This window comes from Ambystoma mexicanum, chromosome 12, assembly GCF_040938575.1.
Source record: "Ambystoma mexicanum isolate Mex_15411 chromosome 12, UKY_AmexF1_1, whole genome shotgun sequence".
Classification (NCBI taxonomy): domain Eukaryota; kingdom Metazoa; phylum Chordata; class Amphibia; order Caudata; family Ambystomatidae; genus Ambystoma; species Ambystoma mexicanum.
In genome coordinates this window covers 31176918-31190217 of record NC_090936.1, presented here as the reverse complement: position 1 = coordinate 31190217, position 13300 = coordinate 31176918, and positions in this window count along the sequence as shown.

The following is a 13300-nucleotide window of genomic DNA, read 5'->3' as shown; positions in this document are numbered from 1 at the left end:
ACCGTCAGCCTTCATGCCGCCCTGAAGCGCTGACTGCGGCGAGCGGCCATCATGTGAATGCCGCACTGAAATGCTGAATGAGGCAAATGGGCCTTGCACGAATGCCACCATAAAGTGCTGAAGATGGCGAGAAAGGTCTCCTTGACTGGAATGAAAGGCTCTGTAATTCAGGACACCAAAAGTAATGGAGAAACGTAGAAACGCACAGCGATAAAGACACGCTAGAATCAACAATCAGAAGCGCTGAACGCTTCGAAGAAAGCACCTAAATATGTGCATAGAACACGTGACTCGAGCAGAATCGAGTCACGTGATGGAGGCAGAACCGAAGCAAAGCTTCAACGATTCTTTGTGGGGAGCTTGTTAAAGAGCCTCCATCTGGTGTAAAATGGTTTTGCTGCCGTCCTCACAGCAAACAGATTCTTACAAGAGGAGGAAGTGTGAGGCATGACAGTAGAGGAGTGGAAGTATTTTAAAACCCAAATGCTCATGGCTTTGGAGAAGACCTCAGCTGGTTTCGGCCTTGACGCTGCAAGTCGTTAAGGCTCCAACCGCCCTGGTCTGTCCGGCGTGAAGGCAGCCACTGTGGATCGACCGCCCTCGAGCAAGAGACACCTAAAAAGAAACCTCCTGCTATGCTGAGACCGTGGCTACCCCCTCAGGCCAAAAAGCACCTTAACTGGAGGCCCTGCAATATCAAAGCTTTGTGCCGGACACCCTATCCCTGTTCTTCAACTCAGTTGATTTTTGATGAAGAGGGTGACCCGATACCATTTGGGTTCGAGCAAATGGAGGATGCAGCCTTGGATCCGTTGCCTGAATTTGTGGTGGACCAGGCTGGGTTACTTCAACTGATGGAGGAACTACACAATGCCAGTGGTCTGGACACATCTCCGGATGTGGAATTTCAGCATTTTAACACATACGCACACACAAACACGCAATACCGCAAGGCAGTCGAGAAGGTCATTGTGGCTTTGGGGCTTTGCACACCGTTAAAGCCGGTGTCATCGTACCACCTCACCGACATCCTCGACCGTGGCCTGCAGACGAAACGTGTTTTGCCGTTCAATGCAGCTTAAGCAAACCGAGTCATCGCCTTGTGGCAGCATCCGTGCTGGACACCGGTGGTCAACACAGATCTAACAAAGAAGTATAAAATGGCAAGAGGAGACCTTCTGTTTTTGACATGTCATCCGAACCCAGAGAGGTTAGTGTTGCAGACCGTACCGGGTGCGTCCAGGTCCTCGACATTGAACCTCCTAACCGACAGTGAGTCGAATAAGGTTGACACTTTGGCGAAAAAGGTCTTCGCCTCGGGGAGCATTGCTCTTAAGGCTGTAAATGCCTCTTGCGCTTTCTCCAAAAGCGTTGACATCCACAAAGCCTCAGAAACCTCTTTTCACCGGTTGGAGGAAGAGTCTCTGGATTCTTTGGCAAATGGAAGTAAATTACCTCTGACGCCTTGGTCCTTCAGCTGGTGGATTGGGGCTACTACCTCCCATTTTTTAAGAGTCCACCGGACAGACCTCCCCCTCCCTCCAACAGCTGCAACAGTGTCCTACCGAAAGCGCTGTAGGCCCTCCTTTTGAAGGGAGCAGTAGCAGTAATTCAAGCTGAGGAAGTATGCTCGGGTTGGTACTCCTAATAATGTTTGGTTCCTAAGAAAGGGGGAGGACTCTGTCCCATCCTGGACCTCATGGATTTGAACAAATTCCTGAGGAAGGACAGATTCAGGATGGTGACATTGTGGGAAATGCTCCCGGATCTACAGTTCCAAAGCCGCTGATGTCACTAGACCTTCAGGATGCCTACTTTCACGTGCGTATCCACGGGAAGCACAGGTGGTTCCTAAAGTTCATCATTGGGGGGACACATTATCAAGTGCTCCATTTTGGCTTCACCCGCATCACCAGGGTCTTTAACAAGCTGATGGTCTTTGCCAAGCTGATGGCAGTAGAAGTGGCCTACCTCAGAAGAGCCGTTGTATGTCTTTGCATACTTGGACTATGGTCGCCGGAGCAGGTTTCGATTCATCTCAAGGACACCTGTACACTGCAACATGACTTAGGTTTCTCCCTGAACTTAAAGAAATGTCACACCTCACCAGGGCAAAAAGCTCCAAATCATCAGAGCAGTTTTGGGCACCTGGGAAATGTGAGAGGGATACTTAGGTATAGTTTTGTCACAAGTTGCCATTTTATTAAATTAAAAGGGGTGAGACAAACGCCTATCTTACAGGAAATCAACCAAATGTCCAAAATATCTGTCCCTCGCACTAATACGCACAACACAAGGGTACAGGAATCATTTGACGATTTAACATCACAAAAATAACATTTAAATTCAAACACAAAAGTTATAGCCAAGAATCCTTGTGACCAGGGCTGGATTAATTTAGGATTCCAATTAAAGTTCAGTTTCAGAAAAGATCCTTTCATAAGCCAAGTTTCATTCCAAGTAGAAATGAATGTTCTTTTCATTCAATATATTCTTCACTTGGCAAAGCAACTTTATTTTCTCTTCACACTTCCAGTCAAAAGTCAAACCAACTGTTCTCTGAAGCTCAAACAATATTTCCTCCTTAGAAACAGCTTCTTATTCGAGATGGTTATACCACAGTTCATCCAACACAATAATGAAATTGCCACTTCTTTTCAGGCTACAAGTTATCTTCTTCCTGGTCCACTCGCCTGCCAGGACTACCACTAATTGTCCCTCTCCTGGTTTCCTGGTTTACTCCTGCCAGGATAATCAAAACTCCTTCTTCTACAACTGTATTCTGTGGTACGGCGTACTAACATATTTGACATACAGTTTCTTTCTCCAATATGCTACACAAAAGGACAACAGTTTTCACATTGATCTGTTCGCCATAAGCAATGCAGGTTATACTTCTCAACCCCTTGTTCCTTGTTACAAGGAGGACTTTTCTCCTGCTGTATCTGAATTTCTTTAACACAACCTCTTGACTGTTAGTTATGTGGTTTACAACTCCCTCCCTCAAGGTATCTTGAGGGCGGAGTTCCGGGCAGAGTTCCAGTCTGCTCCTGCTCGCATCGCGTGAGGACGTGTTTGGAGTTTCTTCTGCTTCGGCTTCTGCTTTCAGGAAAAACAAGCCCAACTTTCCATAAAAACCCTACTTCCGCACGGAGCGCGCGCGGAGTTCCGGGCAGAGTTCCAGTCTGCTCCTGCTTGCATCGCGTGAGTACGTGTTTGGAGTTTCTTCTGCTTCGGCTTCTGCTTTCAGGAAAAACAAGCCCAACTTTCCATAAAAACCCTACTTCCGCGCGGAGTTCCGGGCAGAGTTCCAGTCTGCTCTGGGAGCTGGGGGCTGACTGCCGTACCAAGGGAATTCCAAGGATACAGAGGTAGGCACTCATTGCCCTCATTGCCCAGCAGCACCCCTCTTCGACCTGCTTTTCTGCCTCTCTGTATTTCCTTTCTGAACTGAACTGAGAACTGAAACAAATTGGGGACTAAAAGTGAACTTTGAGCCCTCCTTGGTCGTCCAAAGCCGTCTGATCCCTGTTATCTGGCGGCGACACTCCGAAACTCTGCCTCGGTCGCCGCCTGTTCTTGCCTTCTCTGTCCCTTCCTTACCCTCCGTTCCTCTACCTTTGTCTCCCTATCCTGCCCCGCCCCGCTCCCACCCTTCCCTCCCGGTCCTTCGCCCTCCCCTCCTTCCTCCCTCCCTCTTCCTCCCCCATCCCCTCTCCATCCTCCACCTGAGATGGTGGAAGATCCGGATCAGCGTCTACTAAGGAGCCACACGAAAAGGACCCCACTTACCTCGAGTCAGCCCGCATCTCTCAACTACAAGGTCTTCTCAGTTAAAAGCCACGGACTTCTCCCAGGCCAACGACAAGGTCCGGCAGCATCACCCAGTGATGGCCGCCCCCTCACCGCTTCGGCGAGTGACCCATCCTGTGCGGGAGCCGGAGGGCCCCTGCCAGGGGGTCTGAGGGTGGCCACATCGGCGACGGCAGCCGCCCACGAAGCTTATCTTCCCACGTCCCCGGCTATCACCCCTGAGCCGGCGGCCACCTCTGATGCGTCAAACACCCAAGTAGGAATGGGCGGATTTGCACCGGCCCCGCTTTCTCCGGAGGCCTTGAGCTCCGCCCAGCCTAACACCAATCTACTCGTCCTGGAACAACACCGCAACTGGCAGAAGAGCCCGGCCCACCAGACCACCACGGCCCTGATTCACCTGGCTCTGGAGGACCAACTGGGCAGACCCGGCCCGGTCGGTGCAGCTCACTCACGGAACCTCTCTACACCCAGTGCAACTGACGAGGCCACCTTCTACCCGACACCCAACTTGCCCGCATCGCCTTTGATGCTAGAGGCCACAGTGCCTCCCTCAGACTTAGATGGAACCCTGGAAAACAGGGCATGTGCTGTCACACCCTCAGATATCCATAACCAACCTTCGCCTACGAATCCCCTGCAAGAGGAGAGTCGTGATTCAGATTCCGACAACTCCTCCGCTACATCGGATAATTTCAGTTGCAAACTTTCCTCTAACCAAAACAAAAAAAGACCAATATACAGGAAAAAAGGCAAACTGGCACTTAAGCCCACGGCTGCAGCAGCCACAAACACCAAAGTGGCTGTCTCTATAAAAAAACAGCAAAACCCAGCGGCTAGCCTTCCAAAAACTAACAGTCAGATTAAAAAGGTCGCCCCACAACAAGCCCAAAGAAAGAAGGGCTATGTAAAACTTGTCCTCTCCACCCTGCTTTTGTCAACTGCATTGATGAACTTTTTTAAGACACAAGGCAAAAGGAAATTATCCAATGAGTCCGAACTTTCAGACGCGGAAATCCTGGAAGCTCTTGACGAGACCACTCCAGCGCCTAAATCCAGAAAAACTATGGGTGCTATCGGGACTCAACTACCCTCAGTCGGGCAAGCTCTGCCACTGATCACTCCCCTCTTCGGACTCTCACCGGACGCGCTAGCCCCGCCCCAATCGGGCTCTGGTCGCCCGCCTAACAACATTCCAACTTCACCTCAGACTCTCAGGCGAAGTCCCCACCACCACCCACCCCCAAGCGGGTGGTCTCCTCAACAGCTGATCCAATTAACACCACTCGACCGCCACATCAGGGTCTTTCGGACATTCTCGACCTACTGCAACCAATAGCGGGGCCACAAAGAGAAATGCCCCCCCATCCGCGGGTAAAGACCCACTTAACTCCTTCCATGCTCGCGGCAAACCAGCAAGTCCCCGCATCCCAGTCTTCATGTTGGGACGACCTCAATTCCCAAACGAGAGTAGCAGCACCAAGGCCTCCCACCTCGCTTGATATTGGAGGCTCCAACCCCACGCGCAGGCATTCATTGGCGAACCCTTCATCTCTAGGACCAAGAGATACGCCACTGAAGAGTGGAAGAAGATGGGACTTCCCCTCACCTCCCCACAAAGAGTCCCCTAACAATAGAAAGGACCTGACCACAATCATGTCAGCCATAACCATCGCTATGGCCCCATTCTGCAAACTTTCTGAAACGCTAAGTGACGTCTCAAAGGACAACACGGCCATTTTAGCGAACATACAGTCAAAGATTACCTTCTTAGAAGGATATATAACAGCCATCGACCTGAAGTATGACCTTCCGCACACAGCAAGACAGGAGGCAGTCTTTGCGTCGGCCACGTCCGCGGCTCCCTCTTTTTCCAAAAAAGGTTCTTCATCAGACACATCAACGCACAAGTCAACTCAGACCTCCCAGCTCAAAAACCTTAACGAATTTGCCACAATATTCGCAAATAAGCCACAACCATCGCCAAGTGTAAACATGACTACATGCAAGAAAGTTCTAAAACTAGCTACGAATGATCAACCACCCGACTCAGCTCGCCAATCAACCCAGCGCAAGCTTGAATCTGGGGTACGGACGCCTAACCATTACACCGCTCTCGGAACTGCAGCCCAGGGTCCCATTCGAGCAGGCTCCGTGACGGACCTGACCAAGTCACCCGTCTTAACAGAAGAATGCCTAAACTCAAGTCTCGTACTGTCTGCGTCGCCTCATAACGCTCAAGTATCGCCTGAGAAAGGTCCCTCTAAAGGCAATCCCCCACCAACATCTCCTTCTACCTCCAACTTCAAACCTACAGCGGACCCTCTACTCCAGTCATCGGTGGCCCTGAGTCCTCACAAGTCCACCCAGGGCCTTCGCAATAACGACCCTCCAAGACCTGCGCCTGGCCTACAAAGGAGATCAAGACCAAGAACCAGATCAACGAGATCTCCTACGCCAGGGGCACGCACAATCCGACACCAAACAGAAAAACACGCTGACCACACAAGGGACAACCCCACCCGTCTTTTCAAAATAGAGCAAATTTCCAGCAAAGACAAATATGTCATCTTGAACAGAAGAACTGTGCTAAAGATAACATCGTCTCTACCCTCCCTAAAGAACCTAAATTCGGCAGATTTTAAGTGGGTCGAGCCTTACCACGGAGATAACAAGGCTAAAGCCTACCTTCACATCTACTCCTCCGCAATACAAGACATATGTCGCCAAGCCGGTGAAGACTTAAAAGCACAAGGCTTGCTGCTTTCTGAACTAACAACTCTGGATCTCAAGAACCCCATCAGGGAAACATATCCTAAAAAAGGAAGAATCAGCAACCACAGCCCATCTCAACGACATGCCGATCAAAGAAATGAACTGAAATCTTACTTTACAGCTCCATCCAGGACTCCGAAAACGTGCCCAGACTCTCCTGCCCGCCCAGCACGTGACTATTCTGATCTGAATCGAACATCACTGAAAATTCACCATCCTAGCAATGGCAGACAAGAAACATCTAAGAATCGCCCGCCCCATTCTCAAATCCACAGATCCCGTCCGGATCAAAGAAAGCAAAGCTGGAGAGATCAGTCCCCGCGAAGAGACCCGCTCAACTATAGATCCAGGGTGCAATTCAAATCATCCCCGCCGATCGCCATCAAAAACTCGACAACTCCATCCGGCCCGTGGGAATGGCTAAAGGGTGGCCTATCCTCAAATCACCTTAGATAGCAACTACCAAAAGAAGCCGACACTCAATTTCATCAAAAGTCCTTATCGTTGGCCTCTTGGAACACTAGAGGACACACCCATCTAACTGATCACAATACCGTCGACCTGGGTCAATTTGACATATTTTGTCTCCAGGAAACATGGCTCCAGGAAAAACCGTCAATGGACGGATACGACATCGTGATCTCGCCAGCTGTCAAATGTCTCCTAGGCCGCCCCTCAGCAGGACTTCTGATTGGAATTCGGTCAGATCAAAACTTAAAACTCATCAAAACAACGGCAAGATCCTATGAGGTGTTGGCGGTTTTAATTGAATGGAACCCTGCGCCTGAATTCCCGAAACAACATGCAAAGCAGTCTTCAGCACTACCACTCGCTTTGATCACTACTTATTGGAATCCTCAAGGGTCATCAACACTACTCTTCTGTCAAACTATGGCTGAGGCAATCGACGAGATTCTTACTGAATGGAACACTCCTTTTCTACTTATCTGCGGGGACCTCAACGCGAAATGCACACAACCGCAAAACATCCCCTTAAATCCCACCGTCACCACAGCAGCGGAGCTCAGGGGTCAAGCTTGGATGGCCCTTATGACATCCAGGAACCTGCACAATGCTGCCTGGATTCTGGAAGGGCAGTCCCACCTACCGACCTGGGAGAGAGGCCGGTCTTCAGCTACTCTAGACTACATCTTCGCCTCCCCAGCACTGTGTGCAGTAATCCAAGATTTTCATGTAGTCAAAACTCTACCAAGCGACCACAACATGTAAACTGTATCATGGCCCTCTACCGGCCGCATTCCATCTCGCTACCCTGCATCGGTCGAAACGAATTCCCAACAAACGCGCCTTCGTTTGACATCGGCCAACATCAGACTGATCACTCAACAGTACGTCTCGGAAATTGAGTCGGAACTGGTTCTTGATCCACCACCAAGGCCGAACTACCTGCCTATGCTTCTCAAGTACAAGCACCACGCGACACCTGGTCTGGCGACCCCAAAAGCCTATAATCACCAGTATGACAAACAAATAGCATTGAAAAAAAAAGCATTGAGACAGCTCAGAAGACGCGCTAAGGCTGACAACACCATTACTGCATGGGACTGCTGGAAAGATGAAAACAAAATCTACAAATCATGGATCAGAGCGCGCCGAGCCATTTTATACCAACATGACGCTGAATCAATGATGAGAGTCTTAACGACAAAGAAAACAGCGGACTTCTGGTCCCTGATAAACGCCTCTCAAGGAATCACAGCCTCAAGCATGATTAATTCAGTCCCGGAACAAGTCTGGGTCACTTTTTTCACTAATCTCTTTGCCAGTCCGATCCCTGCAACAAATACGTCTTTCGATACCACTGCTGCCCCTTGGATTGACTTGTCAGCCCCAGCGGACATAAGTGCAGCTATTCAAAAACTAAAAGCGTCAAGAGCCCCAGGCCCAGACGGCATGACGAATATAGACTTAAAGAAACATCTCACTGAATGGGCCACCTTCCTCGGCATTCTGTTTGACCATTGCAGAACCACCAGAAAGATTCCATCATCGTGGTGCAAAGCAACCATCATTCCAATTTTCAAACAAGGAAGCAGGGAAGCGCCCGCAAACTATCGCCCAATCGCCTTTCTGGACATCATGGGCAAACTTTTTGCGACTCTTCTCTTGGACCACTTCAACCGATGGGCGAAATCGGCCCCTTGCAGTGACCCATTCCAACTAGGCTTCAAGAAAAATGGTGGTACTGCACTGAACATCCTCATACGTACCATCTTGAAAGCCAAAATAAAACAAGGGTCCCCCACAGTCTACGTGGCGTTTATCGACCTCTCACAGGCCTTCGACAAAGTCGAGAGGTCAAGACTGTGGAGAAAGCTGGAAAATTGGAATTGCCCGAACGATGTCCTACAACCAATGATAGCCCTTCACACCAACACTACACTCAACGTCCGGCTGAACAGACAAGGAGCACTGTCCAAAGAAATCCAAGCACAAAGAGGAGTAAAGCAAGGCTGCCCCCTACCCCCGGCGCTCTTCGTGGCTTTTTTGGGGGACTAAAAAGACTCGGAAGCCCAGGTCCGAAGCTTTCCGCCGAAGTTTGGCAACTGCACCCTCTCCCGTCTTCTCTACGCTGATGACTTGATTTTGTTTGACCAAACCTGATCGGCCTCCAGCGGCAGCTGGATAACCTGGCAATCTATATGAACACCAACAACCTCCAGATCAATCAGACAAAAACGAAAATCATGATCCTCTCTAGATCGGGCCGCTTCCAGAAAAAAACCCGATCTTGGTCAGTGTGTAAAACCAATATCGAAGTGGTCCCGCACTTCAAATATCTAGGAGTGATCATTGACGGGACTTCGCAGGAACAACGTCTGTGGGCCAAAACCAAACAACTGACTTCACAACTAAGAGCGATTGATAGAAAGTATGGCAAATTTTCGCTAGCGCCGGCCATTAATTTCTATAAAGGAAAAATGGTTCCGGCCCTGACTTACGGCATGGACGCCATGTTCACTGTACCGTCCAAACTATGGAGGACACTGGAGGGCTACATCTGGAAATCCGTCCTAGGCCTACCCACCGCCATTCCAATCGAAGCCATCAGAAGAGACCTAGGCCTTCTATCATTAAGTGCCACTGTCAGTGGGTCCTCACTTGCCCTCTTCAGGAAGACTCTTATCAAAGACGGCTTGCCAATTCTCAACATCATTGGACAGGAACTCGAATCAATGGACTGTAAGGCTGTTCAAAAATGGATACACCTCCAAAAAACCAAACTGGAGGACCTGCAATGTACACTAAACGACCTGATCACGAACCTGCAAAGAGTCAGTGAAAAACTGAAATCGCAAGACTGGATCAACACTATCGACAAAGCGGTAGCAACCAAGTTCCTAAACCATCTTCCACCAACTTACAATCAATTGAAACTCCCCATGGCGTACTGTCTGAGATTCCCGGATAAAAAGATACGCTCTACATTTCTAAGAGCGCGCTTAAACTTGCTCCACACTCGAGAAATCTTAGTGATGAGAAGGCTGTCCACCGTCACCACGTGCAGACTGTGTAAAATTCCGGACTCTACTGAGACCATTCGCCACCTTCTCCTAAACTGCCCCGCTTTAACTCAAGTTCGTACAGCTTTTCTCACTCCCGTATGGCTCGACTCGGTACTGATCGATGGGCAAACATGGTGGTACCGTTTGATATCTGGCGAAAAATCCCGCAGGGCTGCCGTCACGGACAAAATAGTGGATGCTGCCTTCATCAAAATCAACGCTGCTACCTAGACGTCTCTCTGGCCATTGAACTTCAGTGCCCAGGCACCCAGCAACTGATGACCGCGCCATAGACAAACTTTGAGATAGCTATTGCACTCGACACGCCTTGACTCAGGCTCTACAAATTTTAAGCTGTCCTCACTTCAAAGGACGTATCCTTGTAAAAAACACTCCCTGTGATTATACACAAGTAAATAAAAAAATTAAAAAATGTGATAATTGAATTCGACTTGCCTTGATGTGACACTCAGTTTCGTTTGGCCTTGGCCTTTATGTTGCCATGTCCCCTTTTTAGATATGCCTCTTCAAGGAAGTTGTATCTCCTTTGGTTTATTATTGCCCCTCTTTTGCTTGGGCAATGCAGGTACAAATATTGCTTTACCGGATATTCCCCAATTTGGCTTTGGCAAAGCGGGTTACAATTATCTCCAATCTGACATCTAATAATAGGAGAGTTGCGCCCAATTTGCTTACATTCAACTGTTCAGTATTCAGAAGCATTCAGCGGTCTCCCTCAGAGGACCCCACGGTCACATGCATCAGGCCAACTCATCGGTCTTTCCTGGCGTCTACTTCTGACACGCTGACTCCACTTCCTCGTTCGCCGGGACTTCTGCAGAGTTTGACAGTGCCCGCCATCATACCATGGTTCGCGCTGACCGTCACTGGAGCCTTCATAACCCTGAACACTCACCGGTGAATACCGTACACCAGAGTGGGTTGTAGGAAGCAAGGAGCATCCCTCTCCCTCTGGGTCACCAGCACCAATACCACTTCCTGCGGCGTGTTCTCTGCATGCATTAAGGATTCCGACCTCCTCCAGGCTCTCTGCACGGTGTCCCGCTGTCACTACAGCAGCAGTCTCAGTCCCTGCTTCATTCTGTTGCTTCTGCTGTTCCTCATGTTGTCTCCTTTTGGCTCGCACCTGACAGGCCTTTAAATGTTTAAAGGTCCTGCTCAGGTGTGGGTCATTAGAACAACTATACCGCACGCACACTTTGGGAACTCTTGATCCCTCTTCTTTGTCTCATTGCTAGTAGCATTATGGAACATAAAGTCCATAATGTTCCTAGGTGTTTTAACTTTCTTTAATCCACTTTGTTTAGGGGATTTACAGGACATTTTTTCTTGGGTCTGTAACCTGAACCCCATGAAGAATCATTAATACTAAAAGTAATAATATCGACTCCCTGTCCCTCGTATACATTAATTCCATATTTAGAAATAGTTTGTATTCTTGATACCTTGGGAAAGTTCGGGAGCGGAGGCCTTACTGTGAGAACATTCCATTAAATATTCAGGTACTATGGAAATCCCATCCTTAAAATAGGAGGAATACTGCATCTCTTCTGACTGAGTCACCACACTCCCTTGATAGCCTTCTTCTCCCATCTGTTCCTCCCTCCTCACACCACCCCCAGGGTTAGGATCAGGTAGCAGCTACCTTTCCCGGCCACAAGGGAGGAGACTCTAGTCTGGGATTCTGTGATGACATCACAGAAGGTAAAGCTTTTCCTCCTGAAGAGTCACCAGCGTGGCACACATGGTCACTCTCTTCAAGAACTTCATTAGTCTACAGGGGTCGGCTTTCCTGCATGGCATCCTGTATTTTCCTGGTGCCACAGGTGAGCCTCTAGATGAAATCCCTTCAGTTGCTTCTCAGGAGCCAGTGGTCAGAGTATTTAGGCGAGATGTTGGATGGGCTCCATGTGTTGAGGACTGTGGCGATCGACCTAGTCTGGTGGAGCGACAAGACGAACATGTTAATGGGAGAACCTTTCTGAGCACCATGGCCGGAGGAGCAGGACGTCAAGGACGCCTTGATGAAAGGCTGGGGGCTTATTGCGGCTCTCTTCAAATCAGAGGTCTTTAGTCTCGGAAGGAGAAATGTTACCACATCAATCTGCTGGAGCTGCGAACAGTTCGACTGCACTGACGGCTTTTGCACCCTCTCTGCATGGGAAACATGTCCTGGTGTTGATTGACAAAACAGTGACCATGCACTACCTCAACAAGCAAGGAGGCTTGAGATCATTGCCCCTGTGCAGGGAGGCCATGCAGCTATGGTTCCAGATGCTAAAGAACAACATCTCAGCCTCTGCAGCTCATCTGGCAGGCGTGGAGAATGGGTTGGCAGACGCTTTGAGCAGGCAGAGCTCGGTCTCCCATAAGTGGCAGCTTTGCCAGGACGTCACCTCGATGATTTTCAGCCGGTGGGGCACCGCATAAGTGAATCTGTTTGTGACGGTGAACAACACAAAGTGCAAACTGTTCTGCTCACGTGAATTTCCCACCAGACGGGGCATTGGGGGTTGCATGTTTAGTGGAGTGGGTCTTCGACCTCCATTATGCGTTCCCACCAATACCGGTCATCCCTCAGGTTCTCAGGAGTTTGCTGAGATTCAGGGCCCACCTGATCCTCATGGCCCAGACTGGGTGAGGAGGACATGGTACCCTGAACTCCTGGAACTGGCTGTATGCTTGTCTCTCTGGCTTTCTCTGAGAACGCACCTTTTGTCAGAGTCGGGAGGCAATGTGCTTCACCCCATCCTGAACCCTCTCAACCTGCATGCATCCAAATCGGACCTAGAAGTGGTCACAGTGAAGGAGTATCTGGCAGCTCTTTGGACACCAGAACAATGTTTCTTCTTTACCATCCCTTTTGTGGCCCAGTTTTTGAAGGGCTTGGTTACTACTTTTCCCCCCTTCACCCTTTGTGGCACCTGATTGTGATCTGAACTTGATTCTCACCTTTCTGATGGTGGCTCCATTTGAGCCTTTGCATTCAGCTCCCATCAGACTCATCACATTGAAGACTGTGTTTTTGGTGACAATCATGTCCGCTAGAAGGGTCAGTGAGTTGCAGGCACTTTCTAGTAAAGCCCCTTTTCTGAAATGTTTTAAAGAAAAGGTCTCCAGAAAGTGTTTTGCCAAAAATGGTGTCAGAATTTCATTAGGGCCAG